This window comes from Gekko japonicus, unplaced genomic scaffold (genome assembly GCF_001447785.1).
Source record: "Gekko japonicus isolate JY-2015 unplaced genomic scaffold, Gekko_japonicus_V1.1 scaffold3023, whole genome shotgun sequence".
In the NCBI taxonomy this organism is placed as follows: domain Eukaryota; kingdom Metazoa; phylum Chordata; class Lepidosauria; order Squamata; family Gekkonidae; genus Gekko; species Gekko japonicus.
Window position 1 is genome coordinate 145,124 of NW_015177105.1, and position 22,737 is coordinate 167,860.

Sequence of the window (22,737 nt, forward strand, 5' to 3'; positions counted from 1 at the left end):
GCTTCTACTAGTGTTGTACTCTTTTCCACTGTGGAGACAATCCTTAGCTACACAGAACACTCATCTGGCTGTAGGAGCTTATACTCACATAAAACTAGCATCTGACAATGAGCTGAAAAGTACATTCTGCCAGAAGAACTGCAGTACAGATGAAGACCACCTCCACAATGAAAGAAGAGGGGTGCAAACAGGAGTAAGGCTTAGTTTCCAACCCTATGCATTGACCCGTTGTCTTTCAAAAGTAACCTATAAATTCATCATCCATCTAATAGAAGGACATTTTTAGATCAGTGGCTAAGATTATTCCAAAAATCCTAAACTGTTTATCTTAAATTCTTTTCAAAAAATACAGAGAATCTCTTAGTAGTATGCTAACTTGGCATGTCACCAAAGTATATGGGAAACATGAAGTGTTTGTGGTTCAACAATCATAGCAAGCATTTAATTAGAAAATTTATACCACACCTTTCTGCCCAGATCAGGGCTACCAAGGTTAAAAACATACATAGCTTAAAAACATATATAAGGTTAAAAATATAATGAAAACACATCTTAAAATCATTAAAACTAAGCAAAAGCACATCATTAAAACAATTAAAACCAAGCTACACATACATAAAACAAACATAAAAATAGCAATTAAAATATATGGTGGGCAGGAGGACTCACTAACAAATCACCAGACTAAACAAAAAAATCTTCACCTGCTGGCAGAAGATAGCAACAGAAGGGAGTGAATTCCAGAGTTTTGATGCCACAACCAAGTCAGCCCCCCTCTCCCAGATTGCCACCCACCCAATCTCAGAAGGCAGGGGCACTCAAAACAGAACCTTGGGAAATGACAGGACAGGTTCATAAGGGAATAGGTCCTTCAGGTTGCTGGTCCTAAGCCAGGTAGGGCTTTAAAGGTCAACACCAGCATTTTGAATTGTGTCCAGAAACAGATTGGAAGCCAGTATAGATGGACCAAAACTGGAATGATATGGTACCTATGACCCAACCAACATCCTGACTGCAGCCCCATGTAGAGTACATCACAGTATTCTAATCTAGATGTACCCAGGGCATGCACAATTTTGTACTGGTAAAAGGCACTTCTGGCCACAGCTGCCACCTGCTTATCCAGCAGTAGCCCTGGGTTCAAGAGCACCCCCAAGTTATGTACCTGTTCTTTCAAGGGGAGCACAATCCCATCCAGTACGCATTGCCAGACCACAGTACTCAAACCGATATTGGATTAGTAGCCATCTTGAAAACAACTATCCTTTAAAGGCAATTACTTCCTTCTCCCCTGCCTCTTCCAGCATACTTTACTGATGTAATGAATTACGAGTACAGAAAGGTTTTCATTAAGGCACGCCTAGGTATTCTACCGCTTGCAGTTTTAGAAGGCTGCTTCAATAGCATTCCATACACTGAAAGAGTCTGCTCCTGTGACTGCAGGTCCATCAAGGATTTACCCCATGTCATTTTCTGTTGCCTGTGATTTGAGGCTGAGCATAAAAGATTTTTGAGGACCATTATTTCTCATTTCCCAGGAAGGCCAGATCATTACTACAACTACTGGCAGATAGGGATAAATTCATTACTTTCCAGATGGCGACATCTGTTGCCGTTGTCATAAAGATGACAATGAGGCACGCTGATGGAAGTATGGCTGACCTGCACGCCAAGTGCTCCACTCTGGGTCAGTTAACTATTTGGACTGTAAGCTGGTTTTATTTTGAGACATTTTAAATGATTGTTATGTGTTGTAATTTTCCCCAGAAAAATATGTGCAAATTTCTTGTTTTTATTTTGATGGAATTACTGTTCCTACGGCTTACTCACTGATGCAATGAAGACAGACAAAGTAAAAATAAACTGAAGGCAAGCTCCTTCTATGAGGAAATATCCAAGCTAAAATGTGCACTCCAGGGAGCTGAATGCCACCATGTCAGCAAAGAAAACAAAGAAATTTTGTTCCCTGCAACTCAGATGTAATCTTTATAACATTAATAACAAAACATAAAGTTGATATATAAAGTAAAAGCAACTTTAACAAAACAGGATGTTATACTGTTCAAAATAAGTATGTCTTATGAGCAGGGTTCCCATTAGCATGCTTACCTGTGAAAATGCACATCAATTATCTCCTCTCTATGCACGGGGTGCTTTCTCTGGAGAGGCCCTGCCCTCCCGCTCAGCCCAGACCTATGGGAGGGAACTCACTAGGGTTGCCCAACAGTGGGTCCCCCCCCCCCCCCCGCTTTCTGCTCATCCGGCAGCTAGGAACGTGGGAACTGCAGCTGGTAAGGTGGAACACTCCTTTCTGAAAGACACTTCCCAGGTACAGTGGAGCATTAGGATGCCCACAAAGGAGGGTGTCAGAAATCAATGAAGAGATAGGAAGGTGTTTCCGAGATGACGGAAGCAGGTGGCAATGTTTTGAATAAGTGAATCATGCGCTCTCTCCCACCCACTTTCTGCTCAACCGGTGGCTCTGCACCTCTGCTCTCCTCAGCAACAGAGAGAGCCTCACAAAGTGAGGCTGAGAGTTGGAGGGAGAGGGGACAGTTCCCCTTTATCTACTGGGTTCCTCACCTAAAGGGGAGTGACCAGGCATGGAGCCATGTGGCTTTAAAAGACACAGATTCCTACAAAAGCCCTTCACAAAATGCAGCGTGGCGCTTCTCTGTTTTAAAAGTCAGTAATCCATCGGTCTCTGTGGTCTAATCTATGCTGCTTTCTGGTTCCTGTTTGTAATGCCGCCGCAGCTTCCCCCCAGTCTCCTATTTCCTGCTTCGAGAGAAAGAAAGCCTTTCCTCCATTGGCTGAGGGCTCCTTCCCTCTCCCCCTCCAGGGAGGGAGGGGGAGGAAGAGAGACACAGAGAGGGGGAAAATGGATTTATCTCGTGGGACTTTTCAGAAGACCAGGGAGGGAGCCAGCCAGCCAGTGAGAGAGAGTCCTGTGTTTAGACCCAAAAACATTTTGAAACGGAGATGAGCACCACAACCCTAGAGTCGGATTCGACTGGCTTTCGAGCAAGGGAACCTTTACCATTTTATTGGAGGGAGGAAGAGTCCTGTGTTTAGACCCAAGAGTCCTGTGTTTAGACCCAAAAACGTTTTATTCCAGGTATGAGGGGAGAATAGTTTTATTCCAGGTATCAGAGAGAGAGACAGAGTCCACCCCATGACACTTGTAGAGATCCCCCTTTCCATTTCTAACAAATGGGGGAGAGAAACCTAACAGCATAGCTTGCATTCCGTATTAGTGAAAGGGAGGAAGGGTACAGCAGCACCTTAATGACTAATAACATTTGTGGCAGGGCATGAGCTTTCATGAATCACTGCTCACTTCCATAGATACAGCTGGAGTGTGAATCCATCTGTCCTTATATCTTGGAGAGATGCCAAAAGACCAGAGCAGGCATTGATAATAAGAGAAGGAACCTAGGTCTCAGTTCAGTCCAGGAGTTTGCATTGTCTTGGGCTTCATGATCAGTTGCAATTCAGCAGTCTCTCTTTCTAATCTCCCTTTGAAATTCCTTTGTCAGAGAACTGCTTCTCTTAGGTCAGGAACTGAATGCCCTGGAAGGTTAAAATGTTCCCATACGGGTTTTTGAATGTTGTGGTTTCTAATAGTGGTAGAAAGAGTAAGAGTCCAGTAGCACCTTTAAAGACTAACAAAATTGTGGTAGGGTATGTGCTTTTGTGAGTCATTGCTCACTTCTTCAGACTTATTTCCATTTATTCTTTGCATCCTCCTGGACTGAAAACTCCTGTACCAGATTGAGACCTGGAGATATCAGCATTACCAATGCTGATATCTCCATGCCTCTGTATATCACACTAATATTGATATCTCCACCCTTCTGCATATCACACCTAATCCAATCACGCCTGCTATTGCCATTTGGCATCTGAAATCATCTTTATAAAGTTTATATCTCCGGTACCTTGTGTTACATTTTATGGCACACATGGTCTGGCCCAACAAAGTAATATTTATGTTAGATCTGGCCCTAGTAACAAATGAGTTCAACACCTCTGGTCTAATGCATCTGTGAACCCTTGATTATTGTTTCCACCCATCAATTCTGCCACATCAATGTAGCTTCCCAAGAGAGGAAAGGAAAGGGGAGGAGAGGAGAGAAGCAGCGAGTGTGAGGGGAACAAATAATCTCTGTGATTAACAATTCGGTTTTAGTCATCCCAGCTGCTTTTCAGACATAGGGTAGCCATTAGTGTTTGCAAAGTATAGGAGACCAAATCCTTTATTGAAGGAAGACCCCTCCCCTTGAGGTGAAAAAAGAAACCCAAACATGTCTCTTTAAATTTCTGTGAATGAATCGGAGATCACAGCTCGGTGTGCGTGTTGTATGCTATAAAGCACTGAGGCATAGCGTAGTGATTTCAGCTCATAGTAAAAGAGTAAACTGGAGATACAGAAGCCAGTCAGAGGCCCGCTTTAAATACAAGTACAAACCCCACCCCAACACACACGCACACACACGCCCGTGATAGGATTATTTACAGTGTTACCACAACCATAGGTTCCCTTGAGGATCCGGATGAGCCGGTAGGCTAGCTCTAGGATCCTCCTTCTATTGTCTCAGGATGCAAAGCTAGGTTAGACCGCGTGTGCGGTCGCCCTTAGAACACAACACCCCTCCCTCCATAGTTCGGATCCCCCCTAGCAAACATAGTCCTTTAGGTATGTGGGTCTCTGTCATTCCTGCGTTGAGTGGCGTGCTTCGGGGGCCGGGGCCATGCTGTCCAGTGCCGCTCCTGTGTTTTCTGGGGAGGGCAACAGAGGTTCTGCTGGGGCAGGCATGCTGCAGGGGTCCTGGCTGCGGGCCAGCTCCGGGTTGCTGCTGACGTCTCTCTCCATCAAAGCACTTGACTGTAGCTGGGGTGGAGCAGATACATTCAGCTCCTCTGGGCTCCGATAGTCGTCCTTGCTCTCTTCGGATACATCTGGAACAGCTGGAAGGATGCAGCGGTGTGGGTGGTCTATATGGCATCGCAGCAGCTGGCCATCCACGCTGGACACCTCGTACGAGCGTGGCACTGTCACCCAGACTACCTTGGCTGGAACCCAGGCGGGGCCTCGGGCATAATTACGGGCATACACAGGGTCTCCTGGGGAGTGTTGGAAATGATGTGTTTACAAGGTCTCATAATCCAGTCATTATAGGGTTAACTTGTTTACCTAGTATTGCTATTGTTTGGACTGACCTGGAAGGGAAACCTGGCACAGAGCCAATGGGGGATTAGCCTGGGAAAAGGTGTGATACAGATTGGTTGTTTGTTTTCAGTGACTTCCTTTCTAGGGGTTCAGAAGAAGGACAGATTCTCCATTATCTGTGTGTAGTGTGTAACCATGATTTGAGCTGTAAGCAGCTTAGAAAATGTAGCTCTTAGGAGTTTGTTATTTTGTAGGCTTCCTGTATACCTTTTACCCTTAGAAATAAAGGTTTTAAAATGCAAAGAAATCTCTTCTTTCCAATAGAGCAAGATCCATTGATACTCTGAGTATTTTAAATACTTTTGACTATTTTACAACAGGAAGAACCCTCGGGAAGCTTCCTGCTCCTCTATGGCCGCGCTGTGCTCCGGGGCTCTATCTGGATGGAGGCGGTCTAGCTGGGAGGTAGGGCGCCATCCCATGAGTAGCTCCACTGGGCTGCAGCCCGTGGTGGAGTGGGGTGTCATTCGCTGGCTAAATAGGAAAGCTGCCAGTTTGTAGTCCCAGTCCCCATGGTCCATGCGACACAGGAAGTCTTTCATAGTCCGGACCATGCAGCTTGGCCGTTGGTGGCGGGGTGAAAAGGAGCCGAGCGGATGTGCCAGATCCCGTAATACTACACGAACTCCTGGAACTCTGTGGAGGTGAAGGCCGTGCTGTTGTCTGTCACTAGGGAGTCCAGTATCCCGTGTGTACTAAAGATCCGCCACATTGCACGGATGGCTGAACGTGATGACATGGAGGGCACTGAGACCACCTTCAACCACTTGGTGTACGCATCAACCAAGATAAAGAAAATTGTCCCTGGAAGGGCCCCACGAAGTCCAGACGGAGCCTAGCCCAGGGTTTGTGCGAAGACTCCCATGGCCACACTGGCGCCCTCGATGGCTCCGGCCATGACTCCTGGCATGTCTGGCACCGCTTCACCTTGTCCTCAATTTCACTGTCAAGACCTGGCCACCACACATAACTCCGGGCCACGGCTTTCATCCTTACAATTCCCGGGTGATTTTCATGCAGGGCTGCGATTACTCGATTTCGCAGAGGTACGGGCACCACTACCCGGCTGCCCCAGAGCAGGCACCCCTTGTGCGACGACAGTTCGTTCCTACGGGACAAGAATGCTGTAAACTCTGGTCCCACTGGACCGGTGGGCCACCCCCTCACCACCCAGTCCAAGACCCGGGAGAGGATGCAATCCTGGCTGCTGTGCCTCACGACCTCAGAGACCTGGACTGGGCAGTCAGGCAGGTCTTCCAGCAGAGCAACATGGTGCACAGGGGCCGGATCGGGGTTGCATGACGGCAGGGGGAGACAGCTCAGCGGGTCTGCATGGCCCATTACTTTTCCGGGGCGATGAACAAGCGTATACTGGCATCCGGCTAGACAGATGGACCAGCGGAGTACTCAGGGAGACAGCATTGGTGGGGTCTGGTGGTCCGGGGGCAGGAAGCCCAGCAGTGGCTTGTGGTCCGAGACCACGGTGAAGGGCCAGCCGTACAGGTAGTAATGGATTTTTTTTTACACCAGCCATGATTGCCAAGGCCTCTTTGTCAATTTGCACATAGTTGCGCTCGGCTGCGAAGAGGGTGCGGGAATAGTACGTGATTGGAACTTCGTGGCCATCGGCCAATTTGTGCCCCCACCCCATACGGGGAGGCAGCGCAAGCCAGAATTACTGGAAGGATCTCATCGAAATGGGCAAGGACCGCATTGGAGGACAACAGTTCCTTCACTACCTGGAAGGCGGCAGCATGCTTGGTACCCCAGGACCACGAAGCATTCTTGTCCAGGAGCTGGTGGAGAGGTTCCGTAACTGCGGCCTTGTGGGGCAGGAAAGAGGCATAGCAGTTTGGCTTTGGAGGAGGGAGCAGGAGCATCCATGATGGTGCGGATCTTGTCTGGGGTGGGGTGGATGCCCTGAGAGTCAACTGCAAACCCCAGAAATTCCACCCGTGGCACCCCCAAGAGACACTTCTCCCATTTCACCTTTAGCCTTGCATTGCTGAAGCGCTTGAGCACCGTCTGGAGCCATACTGTGAAGGTCGCCAAGTTGGGCACAGCGATCAAAACATCATCAAAAAACGGTTCGACTCCAGGGATACCTTTGAGGAGACAGTCCTGCAGCGCTTTATTAAGTGTGCATTTATAGTCCATGCAAATCCTGATGTCACCATTTGACTTAACTGGGGTGACTATGGGTGTTTCCCACCGAGCATGCGGTACGGGTTCTAGCACCCCCTGTGCTACCAGGTGGTCTAATTCTGCCTCGATCTTGGGCCGCAACGCAAACGGGGGCCACCTGGCTCTCATTCTGATGGGCCGTACAGTGGGGTTTAAATCAAGTGCAACTGGGGGACTGGTGTAGCGGCCATGTGTGCCATTGGAAATTCATCACAGACTGCGTTAAAGTCCTGCAGCCGCACCTGGTTCACCCCTGTTACTCCAAACCCCAGGGCCCCAAACCAAGAAAATCCCAGTAGGCTCGTGAGCCTTCCTTCCACCACCAGCAAGTCCAACAACCCGTTGAAGTCCTTACATTGTACCCTGAACAGTTTTTTCAGGAGGGGTCCCCCCCCCTCAGGCAGAGCCTCTGCAGGGTCTCCGCCGAAATGATAGAGAATGAAGACTCAGTGTCCAATTCCATTTTACAGTGTCCAATTTTCCATTTTACTCTATCACCACAGTTAGGGGTGTCGGGGGCAAATTCATTACCTGATGCTGGTGGTGGCTGACGGTCAGGGTGTGAAGGTCTGTTGCTTCCTGGTGTGCGGTTAGCCTCCGGCGAGTTCCCCAGGAGCGGCAGACACGTGCAAGATGGCTGACTTTACCACAGGTTCGGCAGATTGCATCACGAAACCGGCAGGATCGGCGCTCGTGGTCTTCCCCGCAGCTGGCACATGGCGTAGAAGCGCTGGTCTTGCCAGGTGCTTGCGCAGAGGGTCATGTGGCTGGAGCGGTTGAGTTGTGAACATCAGGCCGAGCTGGGTGTCGTACCTGGTAAGCGTCCTCGTTGTCCGAGACGTCGAAGTCTTGGGTGGTGATGGCATGGTGTGCGGTGGTGGCCTGACAATCCCATTGGGATTTCTGAAAAGTGGTGGCAGCCCGGAGTGCCTTGTTGAGCTTGATGTTCTCCAGGCTGACGCGCTTCCTTCGCAGTTTCGGTTCCCGGACCCCCCAGACGAACTGGTTCAGGAGGGTGTCCTCGATGGCCAGGAACTCACAATTGATTGCTAATGTCGGCTAAGAAATCGGCGGCTGATTCTCTGGACCTCTGGGTGTACAAACCACACCCCAACACGCACCCACACCTGTGATAGGATTATTTACAGTGTTACTGCAACTATAGGTTCCCTCCCTTGAGGATCCGGACAAGCTAATAAGCTGGTTCTAGGATTCTCCTTCTATTGTCTCAGGATACGAAGCTAGGTTAGTTTGCATGGCCACGTGTAAGGGCGACCGCGTGTGCGGTTGCCCTCAGAACATAACATGTGTGAAGACCAAAGTGGGAGAGTTCCAGGAAGTCAAATGATAATAAATCCCTGGGTTTGACTAGCTATAAATGTACTGGCTAAGGTGTTGGGGGAAGGACTGCATTCCCCCCTCTAGTATGGAAGGGAACCTCCCTTTTTTGTGGCTTCTTTCACCTCCACTCTGTGTGTGCATGTTTAGAAACAAGCATTGAACATCTCAGGATGATGATCTTGGAATGTCTTGAAGATCCACAACAGCTTACAGTTCTCTGGGACATGGCAACCTCATTCAGTTCACTACACAGCACTGGTACTTGGGGCCCCAACCCATGACAGGGATGGCGCAGGTAGCCTGGACTTTACTGAACCCATAGGATCAAGGGATACCAAGGAGGGTGGGAAAGGGAGGGATCCATTCACCACCCTTATTCTGACCCTCTTTAGAAGAACTCCAAAAGAATGATACTGATGTTCCTGACGGTTCCTGTGGAAGTGTGAAAGAAGTATACCCCCAGAAACCTGCAGATCGGTGGACTTGTTCTACCAAACAAACTGCCCTCCCTGACTTGAGCTGCACTCTTCCCTGCCACATCAGTACATACTTAACCCTTAGCCAAAGGAAGAAAGTGCAACCCTTTCCATTGTCCTTGCATGCCAACTGCCCCTAGATGGGCCACATAAATTGTATCCGAATCACCACCTTGGAACATGTACAGTTCTGCTATGAACAAGATTGGATGGCACTCCAATGGACATAAATATTTTGCGTCTCTGAGGAGGCTAATCCTCTGATTCTGGACCCTGGATTTTATTTCTTTTGTGGTAGACTTTGCAGTGTTTTAGTTCTGTCAGCTACTTCTTCGAATCCTGCCTTTTTCCTACATCTGCTGACTGCTGTTGGGACCACGAACCCACTGATGACTTGGCTTTTACAGTGATTTCACCATCTGGCACTTATACTCCAGAACCATATGTAAATAGGTGACAACAAGGTAGTGGAATATTAAAGGAAATGATCTTAATAAGTTAAGACCAGTAGACTGGGTGGTTCCCATTCAGGCAGCACACTGTGACTGGGTGGTTCCTGTTCAGGCAGCACATTGTGGAGGGATGCCTCTGTCCATGTCTAGTCTTACAGGTTAGCTACTATTACTATAGTAAACTATATATTTAGCGTGGACAGAACAAGTTTAATTCTATTTCAATTCAGCACAGTGATTCGAAGTTTAACAGAGGTACAGCAAATGGCTAATCCACTTATAGGATCTTGTGATAAAACTGGACCAACCAGAACAATTAATGCTGCAACCTCTTACTTCCTTGAAGGAAGTGAAAGTGTTTTTCAAAAGGCTTAATGTTACCTACGATGTGCTCCCCATTTGGGCCCCAGGAGGGAAGGGTGGAGAACATGGACTGGTATGTGGTATCCAAAGGGTAGATGAGATAGGATGAAGAGCGATATGTCCGGACAGTTTGGAATTGGAGTATTGTCTCTGGATACGGCTAACATTGAGGTCATTTCCAACAAACTGGAGTACCTTGCTAAGTAAGTCAGCCCTGCTCCCAACTGGGGAATGGCAACCCTAGCCAGAAGATCTTTAAGGGTAAGAGTAAAATTCTACTAAAATCCCCTTCACTGACATAATATATAAGGTCATATAGAATAGCATGGCCCTCAACAGCAGTCATCGCATCTGCAGTACAGAAAGTTGGGTATTCAGTAAGAGGGAAGCATGTGTTAACTCACAAGGGATGAACATCTCAATCTCACCAAAACAAAAACAAAAAAACCCTCCTTGTAAATGTGCCTTTAGAATCTGATACGTACTGTGGGGGTAGTCCTACAAGTTCAAATGTAGAGCTGTGGAGGTCTGGAAATAAACTGGAACAATTCGGAGAAAAAACTAACACTTTCCCATTTTTGTTGGGGGGGTTGTAGAAAAAATTATATACTACATCCAAACATGCTGCCAGTTCTATTGTGGATGTATAAGTCTATTTCTGCCTAAATAATTCACTTCTTTATTACAACATTTGTATTTCTGTTTTTATAAGATGCAGCAATATGCATCTCTTTATCTCACATCCACTCTTTCTGGTATTGAGTATATTCACAATTTTTCTTGTAAAGTAAAAAATTTATACTTTTAAATTTTATAAATATGCCAAAAATTACACTTTATATGGTGCTATAAGTTATGCATTTTATGATAAAGAAGTAAAATAAGTTTAGGTTTGATAGGTATCACACATTTCAATTTTCCCACAAGATTTCTGTTTCCAGCTAGGGGTTCACAGTTTCAGAACACGTCACCTAAATAAACTGCAACTTGTGACATGAATGGCTAGAGCTACTGTAAGTACTTATTTTTAAATTACTTAACTTTTTAAAACATGCTGCCAGGAAACACTTTTTTCCCCCTGATCAAAACTTTTATAAAAAATAGGGCTGGGTCTCTATCTCAGTAGCAACAGCCTCAACAGCTTTGGCTTCTAGTGACTACATTAATAGCAATAACTGAAAACTGCAACATCCCTTCCTATAATCATCAGTATGCTGATGACACTCAGCTCTATCTGTTAATGGACAGCCATTCGTCCTCCATCCCTGGAAATCTGGCTGAGGCTTTGGACGCTGTGGCTGGATGGTTGTGGCAGAGCCAAATTAAGTAAAATCCATCGAAGACAGAGGTCCTGTACCTGGGCCAGGGTATGGAGGTGGGCACCACCAGGCTTCCCACACTGGAAGGGGCACCTTTGGTACTGGCCCAGTCAGTGAGGAGCCTGGGAATAAGACTAGATGCCTCCTTGTCTATGGAGGCCCAGGTGGCTGTAGTCGCCAGATCTGTATCCTTCCATCTTAGGTAGATCAGGCTACCGAAGCCCTATCTCTCCCTCTTCTATCTTAGGTAGATCAGGCTACTGAAGCCCTATCTCTCCCCCCAGGCCCTAGCTACAGTGACCCATGCAATGGTCACTTCCAAGCTTGATTACTGCAACTTGCACTACGCAAGAAGCTGATCCAGAAATTACACCTGGTGCAAAATGTGGCGGCGCGCCGGCTGACGTTGACACCTCTGTGGGCACACGTTCGGCATGTGCTTCGTCAGCTGCACTGGTTACCAGTTGAGTACTGGATCCAATAACCTTTAAAGCCCTATACGGCCTGGGACCAACATACCTAAGGGACCACCACTTCGCGTATATACCTCAAAGAGCGCTGCACTCTGACAGTCAACATCTCCTGGTGATCCTTTGCCCAATGGACATCTGCCTGGCCTCAACCAGGGCCAGAACTTTCTCTGCCCTGGCTCCTACCCGGTGGAACATGCTCCCTATTGAGATCAGGGCCCTGAGGGATCTTACTCAATTCTGCAGGGCCTGCAAGATAGAGCTGTTCTGCCAAGCCTTTGGCTGAGGCAGCAGGCATCCACACATGGCCTCCCGAGGTTGCTGTCAGCCACTCACTGATAACTGCCCAGATCCAGTGACATCAATGGGCTGGAATCTCCCAACAGCAAACTGCAACTACTGCTTTTATATGTTTATAATATGTTTTAAATTTTATTGTATTTATTTACATGATGTAGCCTGCCCTGAGCCTGTTTATGTAAAAGTAAATGTGAAAAATAAATTAAATAAATTAAAAAATAAACAATCATAGGCAATCATAATCATACTTCCCCCCTGCATTCCAGTAGTACTCTAGCCACTAAGAGCCTCTAATACCCTACCCATATTCAAAAGGTTTTTGCCAGGCTGCCCAGACACTATGATCAGAGGGAAACACCAGAACAGACTGCACAAGGGAAACAGAGGCTCCAGTATCGGCAAACCCCAGAACTAAACTGGTCCTTGAGTAGCACTGGCTTTCTGTAAAATCTTAAGCTTTCTGCCAGTTCTATCGGTGTAAATTGCTGTGCATGACTCTCTGTGGTGCCTTTTGACCAGAGGATGCTTTATAGGCAAGCCTGGAAGTGGATGTTGACAGCTTGGGGAAATTTGGCTTTATGTTGCTGGGCTTATCACACCAGTAGCATGTTCTTTCTTGTTCTAAATTGGCTGGATTGATCAAGTGTGAAGCTTTTTTGCTCTCCTCAGGTTTAAAAGACCCCCTTTCCTTTTGGAACCGCCTTCTTTAAAGGATCCCTTTTCTTCCTTCCCAAAATGGGAAGCTCTCCATTTCAGCCCTTAACATCACTGCTCTGCAATGTCAGCTGCTTCAGCCACATCTTTTGGTGCTTTATTTTTTTAACAGATGTTTTATCTCCTTTGGCAGGCAGAAATAAAAGTGATCCAGTACTATTAAACACTGAAAGTATCTTTGGTCTCCACTTTTCCACCTTGCAATCACTTATCAAACATCTCAAAGCTTAGCTACAAACTCACGAAAAACGTTTTTCATGATTGGAGCTGGGCTACCCTATACAATTTGCAAAAGTGATCTGGTTCCAAGCACAACCTTCTGAATACAATTTTGTTAAAAGCATTGTAAATAACTTCTCCCTCACCTTCAGGCATGCTATGGTATGCTGCTGCTAATTCCCTCTTTATTAGACTAAATAGATATTTCATATACTTATCCTTATTCAACTCCCTGCAGCTCTGTCAAAAATAGGAAGGTAGAGAGATAGCTCTTCCCCAGGGAGAAATGGGGGAATCTTTCTTTGGTCTCCACTTTTGCACCTTGCAATCACTTATCAAACATCTCAAAGCTTAGCTACAAACTCACGAAAAACGTTTTTCATGATTGGAGCTGGGCTACCCTATACAATTTGCAACAGTGATCTGGTTCCAAGCACAACCTTCTGAATACAATTTTGTTAAAAGCATTGTAAATAACTTCTCCCTCACCTTCAGGCATGCTATGGTATGCTGCTGCTAATTCCCTCTTTATTAGACTAAATAGATATTTCATATACTTATCCTTATTCAACTCCCTGCAGCTCTGTCAAAAATAGGAAGGTAGAGAGATAGCTCTTCCCCAAGGAGAAATGGGGGAATCTTTAGGAAGTGAACTTTCACCTCTTTCTGCAAGTGAAGGACTCCCAACTTGTGATTCCTCTGGACATCATTCCTTCCTGGAAATGTTGAAGCCACAGGAATAAGTCTACTTTTTGTCCAATTTTCTTCTCTTGGGATTTTTTTTTAAACTGAAATATTTACCATACTGTCCTATCAAACTAAAATCATTTTTTTCGGCATTAACAACACAAAATGCATGGTTTATAACTTAGCATATAAAATTACAATACTTGACATATTTACAGAATTTAAAAGTTACAAATGCCTTAGTTTTCTACAAGCAAAACTGCAAATATATCCAGTATTATTTGAGAGTTAACTGCAAGCTGATGTACTCCATGCTATTTTAGCACATGTACCTTAACTTTTGCTAACTGGTTAGAGACAGCTCAGTTCTCAATGAAACTTCCAGAGTTTTCTGAGGCTCTGCTGCAGTTTTTGTCCCACTTCCTCTTAATTTTTGGCCCCTTCCAGCAAGGTAGGGCAATAAGCTACTTGTTACCCAATCTGTGAGTATATATGTCACAGTGCTTTGAGGGACAGGTGAAAAGGTCAACCACAAGTAAGTTAAAAGAACAACAGAAGACGAAGAGGGAAAATGGTGCGGCACTGAGTCTTGGATCACTTCCAAGCCACCCTGCCCTTCCTGTTTCTTTTGGAGATCCTCCCGAACTTTGGCATCGTGTTGGGCTCCACCTGGACCTCCTGGGGGGAGGACAGGCGCAGGGGACTTGCTCGCTCCCCCTGCAACATTGGTTAGCAGGGGAAGACTGCTGTGTCCCGATGCAGAAGCAGGAGGAGGAGCAATCATGGCTGCCATAACTTACACAAGCCATGACCTCCCTTTTTAAACTTTTATTTTTGGCTCTAAGCAACAAAGGCAAGAGAATGCGTTTGTATGTATTCTTCTATTAGCTGATGAAGACCTCTAATAAAATGACCCTCTTAGGATATTTCCAACTTTGCATGTTTACATGGCTGCAAAAAGGAGCGGAGTAACAGGACTGAAAATGGTGACGACAGGGGAAAACAAAGATAATCCAGCAAAGGAAATTGTATTGATAGACCTAAATAACACAGAATTTGGGCAACTGACCTTGGAACAGTTCAAAGAATTGCTGATTGATAGGGTGCGGAAAGCAGCGGAGGAAGCCTGTAAAAACATGTGTAAAAAGTTTCAAAACGCTGACTCAAAATCTGAAAGTGAAAGTGAAAAGGAGCCTGCACCCTACCAGCGAACTCCTGTGAGTTCTGAGAAAGTACAGGAAGACAACCAAGTAAGTGGGACAAATGATATATTTTTTAAGTGCAGGAAACCAGTGAATTATAAAATGGCACAACTATATAAAATGGCCTCATGGAATGCCAGAGGTTTAAACAACAACATTAAATTAAGAAGGGTCTCAAACTATTGGTTTAAAGAGCGTATCAATATTTTATGCATTCAAGAAACTCATTTAAAGAATTTGGGTAAGCATGTTTTAAGATCAAATTGGTTTTGGCAACAGTATCAAGCTCCAGGCTCATAAAAATCCAGAGGGACGGCAATTTCTAAAAATGTTCCTTTTCAGGTTATGGCTACTAAGCTAGATCCTAGGGGAAGATTTATTTTTATTAAAGGGGAACTCAGTGGCAAACCACTGACAATAGCTTCAATTTATTCACCCAACGCTGATCAAATTCCTTTTATCAAAGACACACTGGAACAGTTAATGTCTTTTAAAAATGGTGAAATATTAATCAGTTGTGATTTAAATTATATTATTAATCTGAAATTAGACAAATCATTCAATCCCCTCAAGCAAAGACAGGAAAAAAGGAAAACCACAGAACTAGAAAAAGTGTTGAATTTCTTTAATTTGGTTGATGTATGGAGAGAATTAAATCCTGGTTTACGACAGTACACTATTTTTCGCCCAGATATGAAACATATACCCGTATAGATTATATTTTGACCTCAAAGAGCTATATACACCATATTACATCATCAGATATAGACCCCTGTTCCTTATCTGATCACTCATGGGTGGAATGTAAATTAGCTAAACGGCAAGATGACAATAAAGGTCCCAATTGGTGTTTAAATAAACTTTTACTACAAGATGAAATATTTAGTAAAGAAATCAAGGAAAAGATGGTAGAATACTTTAAATTCAACTCAGAATGTGAAGCCACGCAACCCAATATTTGGGATGCCTTCAAGGTAGTAATGAGAGGACATTTGATATCCAGAGCATCCTCCTATAAAAAGGGCAGACAACAAATGATTGGTGACTTACAATTAAATATAAAAAAATTAGAACTTCGACACATGAAATTTGGGGGGGGGGGGGGTAGCACTTAAAAAAACAAACACAGTTAAAAAACTAAACCAGGAAAGGGAAAAGCTTGAATTGCTGGAAACATCTTATATCCAAAAACAATTAGTAATTTTGAAGCAAAAGTATATAACTAAAACACCAAAATCTATTAAACTATTGAAAAATAGAGTAGCCCAACAAGCATCCTCACACCTCATTTATGCCATTAAGGATTCATCAGGTAAGATCCAAGTAACTCCTAAAAATATTAATTCTGGGTTTTTTAGATTTTTATTCAAAACTTTATACTCCAACAGATTTATGTGGCACAGACATTCAAAATTATTTTCAATCAATTAAATATAATAAATTTTCAAAAGAGCACAAAGAGTTTTTGGATCAACCAGTTACATCGCAGAAACTTTTGAAAGCTATTGCTTCTATGAAAAATAATAAAACACCTGGCAGAGACGGACTACTGGTAGATTTTTTTTTAATTTATATCAGAAATAGAAGTTCATCTTTTAAAAACTATCAATCATGTCCTAGAGACAGGAATGACATATCAATCATGTCCTAGAGACAAGTATAAATAAAAATTATTTTCAATCAATTAAATATAATAATAAAATTTCAAAAGAGCACAGAGAGTTATTGGCTCAACCAGTTACATCGCAGGAACTTTTGAAAGCTATTGCTTCTATGAAAAATAATAAAACACCTGGCAGAGACGGATTACCGGTAGAATTTAAAATTTATATCAGAAATAGAAGTTCATCTTTTTAAAAACTATCAATCATGTCCTAGAGACAGGAATAACGCCTAGATCATGGGCAGAAGCAAAAGTAATTGTTCTTCATAAATCTGGGAAAGATAAACTTGCCCCAACTTCATATCGCCCAATTTCTATTTTGAATTCTGATTTTAAAATATTTTCAATACTGGCTTTGTGGTTGAACAAATTAATCACTAAATATATACATAAAGATCAGACCGGCTTTATGCCAGGTTGTAATATTTCGAACAATATAAGGAAAACATTAAATATAATTGAATTTTGCAAAACCAATTAAAATCTGTTATTTTGTCAGTAGATGCTGACAAAGCATTCGATAGGGTTGAGCCAAGATATTTGCTGGAATTATTATCATTTATGAATTTTGGTCCTAAATTCATTCAGGCTATCAAAGCAATTTATAAAGACCCAGTAACACAAATTAGTATAAATCAATATAGATCAGACGAATTGCATTTACAGAGGGGCATGAGGCAGGGCTGTCCCCTCTCCCCCATTTTATTTGCTTTATCCCTAGAACCCTTGGCATACGCTGTAAGAGCGGATTCAGCAATTGAAGGAATAAAAGTTTATTCTGAAACCACCAAATTAAGTCTCTTTGCAGATGACGCCATTTTTAATTTGCTAAACTCCAAACACTCTTTGGAGGTGTCAATACAACAGATTGAAAACTTTAGTGTGATATAAGGTTTTTTAATAAACTATACCAAATCAGAATTATATCCAATAAATATATATAAGAATGATGTCTCCGAAATAACTGAGGTTTTTCCTTTTAAATGGGTCACCAATCAATGGAGACATCTTGGAATACTTATACCATTAAATTTAGCTAATTTATATCATAGTAACTACAAACCTCTCTCACAGAACTTAAGATCATCTTTCCAAGACTGGCAAAAATTGAACTTGTCACTCCTTGAAAAAATAGATCTGTTTAAGACAATTCTTTTACCTAAGTTTCTTTTTTGTTTCAAAATTTACCCATTGATATACTGTCTAAAGACTTTAGAGAATGGGAGACTAGTTTGGTGAAATTTCTTTGGAACAACAAAAAACCTAGAATCAATTTTTACTTTTAAATAAACCAGTTGGGGAGGGTGGCTTAGGGCTGCCTTCCTTAGATAAATATTTCATTGCAGCCCAATTTAAAGCTATTATATTTTATGCCGATCCAAACTGAAAAATCTTGGGTTCATCTTGAAAAATCTAAATTACTTCCTGAAAAATTGCATGAGGTAATTTGGAATAACCCTAGTAAAAGATCTAACGCAGGTAAAGCCAACAAATTTCTTACGTTTACCTTGCAAAAACAGGATACATTTAGACACTGGCTCCAGGAATTTTGCCAGTAATGGCATTTTTAGGACAACATTGGTTCCAGCCAGGCAAACACCCAACTGAATATCTCAACTTAAGTGAAAGAAATATTTTTAGATTAAAAGATCTTACTATTCAGGGCAAACTTGGATTGCAGGTTCAGTTAGAAAGAAAATACAAAATTAAGTTTCCATGGTTACAACATATGCAGATAAGCCATATGTTCAATGGACTAATAAAGTCTGCAGATCTAGACAGACCTCTAACCAGTTTTGAGAAGCTGCTTCATAATAATAAACAGGGTGCGAAAGGTTCTATCTCTATTATTTACAAAACATTAAACAAAAAGGTTTGGTCACAAAAATCATCAGCCCAGATAACATGGGAGAAGGACTGTAAATTGTTAATTAACAACAAACAATGGTCTAGACTTTGGAATTCTTATTCATTTAAGACTAACAATTTGTCTGATGTACTTTTCTCCTGAGAATAATTGCCCGTTACTTTGGCAGGTTTCTACCTGGCCTCTGATTGGACCTGAGCCATCAGGGGACCCTCTTGAATAATGTACATCTGCTTGCTTTGCATGCTTTAGGCCAGTTCTAACACTGAAAGTGTTAAAGATAACTGCATACTCTCAATGTCTCAATAAACTTTACTTCTTTGAATGAAAGCTGTTGGGACCTGATTGCTGCAGGGGTCTGACACCAACTGATGATGCCTGGTTTTTGGCCACTGTGTGACACAGAGTGTTGGACTAGAGGGGCTATTCACCTGATCCAACATAGCTTCTCTTATGTTCTTATGTTCAAAAACTGAGATGAAGACTGGGAAAGCAAGTAAGAATTATATGAAAAGAAGTGGTTTTGTAAATGGGCTCATGTTCCCCAAATCCAAGCGCTTCTGTCTCCAAGTGGATCACAATCCAAACCCAAAAAAAAGGAAATACTAGCAGCCAAATAAATTAAAAATTAAATTTTGTCAGCAAAATTTAAAGTGGCAAGGCAGCTTAGCTCAGTCCGTCCCCTCTTACTTCATGTAAAAAACCCCCAGACAGAAAATAAAATAAAAAGGCTTCTCTCCCTGACAGTAAGTACCTAATTCATCTTTTTCCCTTCAGCTCTTACAATACAATACAATACATTACCTCCTCCACCACCTTGCAGTATCCTTCACAAAAAATTTTAAAATCTCAACACCCAGAACAGAATTTTTTAAATCTCAACACCAATCACAGAAGCCATCAAAAGGGATCCCCTCCCCCGCACAAATAGCCCTCTTTTAAATGGCTATTAGCTAAAAAAAGTGCTGCAGGGTAAGATGGGCTGTGAAAGTGGAACCAAGTCCCAGTCAGGTATGATAACTGCATTTCTGGAACTCTTCCCTGGATTAAAATTTGTCACAGGTCCTGTTTTAACAAGAGCCTTCAAAAGTCAGGTAGATTATTTTTAAATTCAGGAACGATTGTCAGATTATACCAATCCCTGGAATCTACTGATTATGAACAGTGGAGACTTCCAGGCATATCTGTCCTTAAAAGAACATTACAATGACAGGTTTATAAGGTTTGTTGTGACTGGTAGCAGTGTTGGAGATGAGCCATGAAGTATTCTGACATTAAGTACCTAATTCATCTTTTTCCCTTCAGCTCTTACAATACAATACAATACATTACCTCCTCCACCACCTTGCAGTATCCTTCACAAAAAATTTTTAAATCTCAACACCCAGAACAGAATTTTTTAAATCTCAACACCAATCACAGAAGCCATCAAAAGGGATCCCCTCCCCCGCACAAATAGCCCTCTTAAATGGCTATTAGCTAAAAAAGTGCTGCAGGGTAAGATGGGCTGAGAAAGTGAAACCAAGTCCCAGTCAGGTATGATAACTGCATTTCTGGAACTCTTCCCTGGATTAAAATTTGTCACAGGTCCTGTTTTAACAAGAGCCTTCAAAAGTCAGGTAGATTATTTTTAAATTCAGGAACGATTGTCAGATTATACCAATCCCTGGAATCTACTGATTATGAACAGTGGAGACTTCCAGGCATATCTGTACTTAAAAGAACATTACAATGACAGGTTTATAAGGTTTGTTGTGACTGGTAGCAGTGTTGGAGATGAGCCATGAAGTATTCTGACATGAACTTCTAATAAGGACTAAACTCGATTTGGTAGGGGAATGGAATGAAAGATAGAAGTTTAATCCTAGAGCATCCCTTCCTAATCTTGTGTGTGTATATACAGTACCATCAAGTCATATGGTGACCCTGTAGGGATTTCAAGGCAAGAGACATTCAGAGGTAGTTTGCCATTGACTTTCTCTGCATAGCAACTCTGGAATGCCTTGGTGGTCTCCCATCCAAATACTTGTTGCTGTTGTTGTTCAGCCACACAGTCAAGTCTGACTCTTTGTGACCCCATGGACCACATCACGCCAGGCCCTCCTAAGCAGAGTCAACCCTGCTTAGCTTCCGAGATCCAATGAGATCAAGCTTGCCTGTGCCATCCAGGTCAGGACTTCCTATTTTTCAGAAGTACTATAGATGATACTGATGTGATGCTTACCAAGTGTCAGATTATGTCAGCACTCTGAAGCATCCAACAGCTAACTAAAACAATACTTCTCGTTTCTTTATTGTCATTTCGGACTGTAGCTAAGGGTCTAGGTTTAACACCTGCTGTGGATGCACCTCTAACTTCCGTTTTGTATTTCTGATTCTCCAGCTATTTTCTCAGAAACATTTTTCCAGCTTTCAGGGCCAGATAAAGGCTCACTCCTGGGAAGACTTGGACTAATTCTAATGACTATTTAAACCACAATATGAACAAATGTTTACATTATTAAAGCATCCAGAATTGTAATTCTGGCTGCCAGTCTACACAAGCTTATTTTTGAAGTAAGTACCACTGAGCAGAATGAGTTTTGTTATTTAGAGTACACAGAATGAGGCTGTACAATCAGTTTTGACTATTTAAACAAGCTCATTCTTCCAAGTTATAACTTATGTGAGTGGTCTACTTGTATGAACATGCTAAGGAGGAAACTTTCATCAATCACAGCATTTTTAAATGAAAGAAAATATAGTATTTGTAATGGCAAGAAGGGCCATTATGTCATAAAGCCCCTCTTTTCTACTGTTACACAGCTCACAAGACAAAGGCCATGTAATATCTTTTATTTGCCTCACATGAGTACAACAACCAACAGAAGTAGTTAATTCTAAGAAAAGATCAGCTGAAATACAACAGCAGTACAATCAGGCCTATACTGACCACTATAAATAAATAATCATTCACTTTTTTAATGCCATGATTCAAAGAATTTTAACATCCAGCTTTTTCACAGCTTCTCTAACATTAGGAGACCCCACTCCTAAACCCTATCCCAGCTCAAATATCTGCATAAACACTTTTTTGTTACATTACTAGTTACATGCAGTAGATAATGAAATATATAATGCAGCCACTACTCACACTCAATTACACGATTTTCCTTGTCTATTAGCAGTGACAGATGTTTATTTATTCTGATAATCTGAACTACTGAAGTATAAATATATTCAGGGGTAACTGAATACTGCTCCATTCATCTTTGGAAAACAGTCATTGTGGCTTTGAACTCTTCTAAATCGAACCGCCTCAGAATTAATTTTAAACAAAAGTACTGCATAATACCGTTATCGCAGAACGATTGATGTTATAGTAATGGATATTTGTTACTTAAGCATTTTATTTAAGCAACAGATATTACTCGTGAGTTGGATTTGTTTTGATAGTTTCTTCCTCTAATCGCAACCCACTTAAGGTTTACACGTCATCATCTGTAGAATTGCTATGATACCAGTTTCACACCTAATTAGCATGCAGCGACAAGATGTTGCAAAATGTGGGTAAGGAAACTACTACCTGTGCACAGAGCTGAACAACCCGATACACACAGCTATATACACACGCACGCATCTTGAGCCCCACGTAAGAGCAACACGCACTATATTCTCTGCCAATAGGCAAAGAAAAAGGACACCCTGGCCGGCTTCCTTCTAAACTACTGGCAGCTACAGGCAGCCAAATCCACCTGCAGTCAACCGTCTTCCAGCACAGCCGCTTCGGCCTGTGCGCCGAAAATAGGGCTGTGGAAGGCGCTCCTCCGATGCCACCCAGACGCTGAAGCCCTGCCTTTCGCATCCTCCAAGGAGCTGCCAAGGTGCTCCACCCGGCCCCCGGCGTTGTTTTCAAAAAGAAGCCGTTCGGCACGCGACCCCGGGGGATGCCTGGCGGGTGGGTGGCGAGACAGCGGTCATTTCACCAGCACACGCTTGCCGCACCGCCGCCGCCTTCTCTTCCCTCCTCCCCACCAGAATTCCCTCTCCTCTTTCCGCCAGGCAGTCTTTCCTTTTCGCGTCCTTTCCCCTTCCCTCTACCCCTGCCGGCGACACCTCATATTCTAACGTCCTTCCCAGCGAGGGTTCAGTGGAAGAGAGAGCATCGTCGCAAAATCCCTACCAGGGACGGCAGCAGCGATATCTCCTCAGGCCCTCTGCACTGTCGCGCGGGGGGGGGGGGGGGGGGGGAAAGCACAACTCCCACG

At 43.3% G+C, this 22,737-nt stretch overlaps 1 protein-coding gene across 1 annotated transcript in view; it reads right to left on the reverse strand.

The window, feature by feature from the left end:
- ABCA5 (ATP binding cassette subfamily A member 5) overlaps positions 1 to 22,700 on the reverse strand; it is a 106,175-nt gene extending 83,475 nt beyond the window's left edge. The window contains exon 1 of the mRNA XM_015428298.1: positions 22,653 to 22,700. The gene's annotated coding sequence lies outside the window, so the exon portion shown is untranslated. The remainder of the gene's footprint in view (positions 1 to 22,652) is intronic.
- Positions 22,701 to 22,737: the final 37 nt, after the last annotated feature.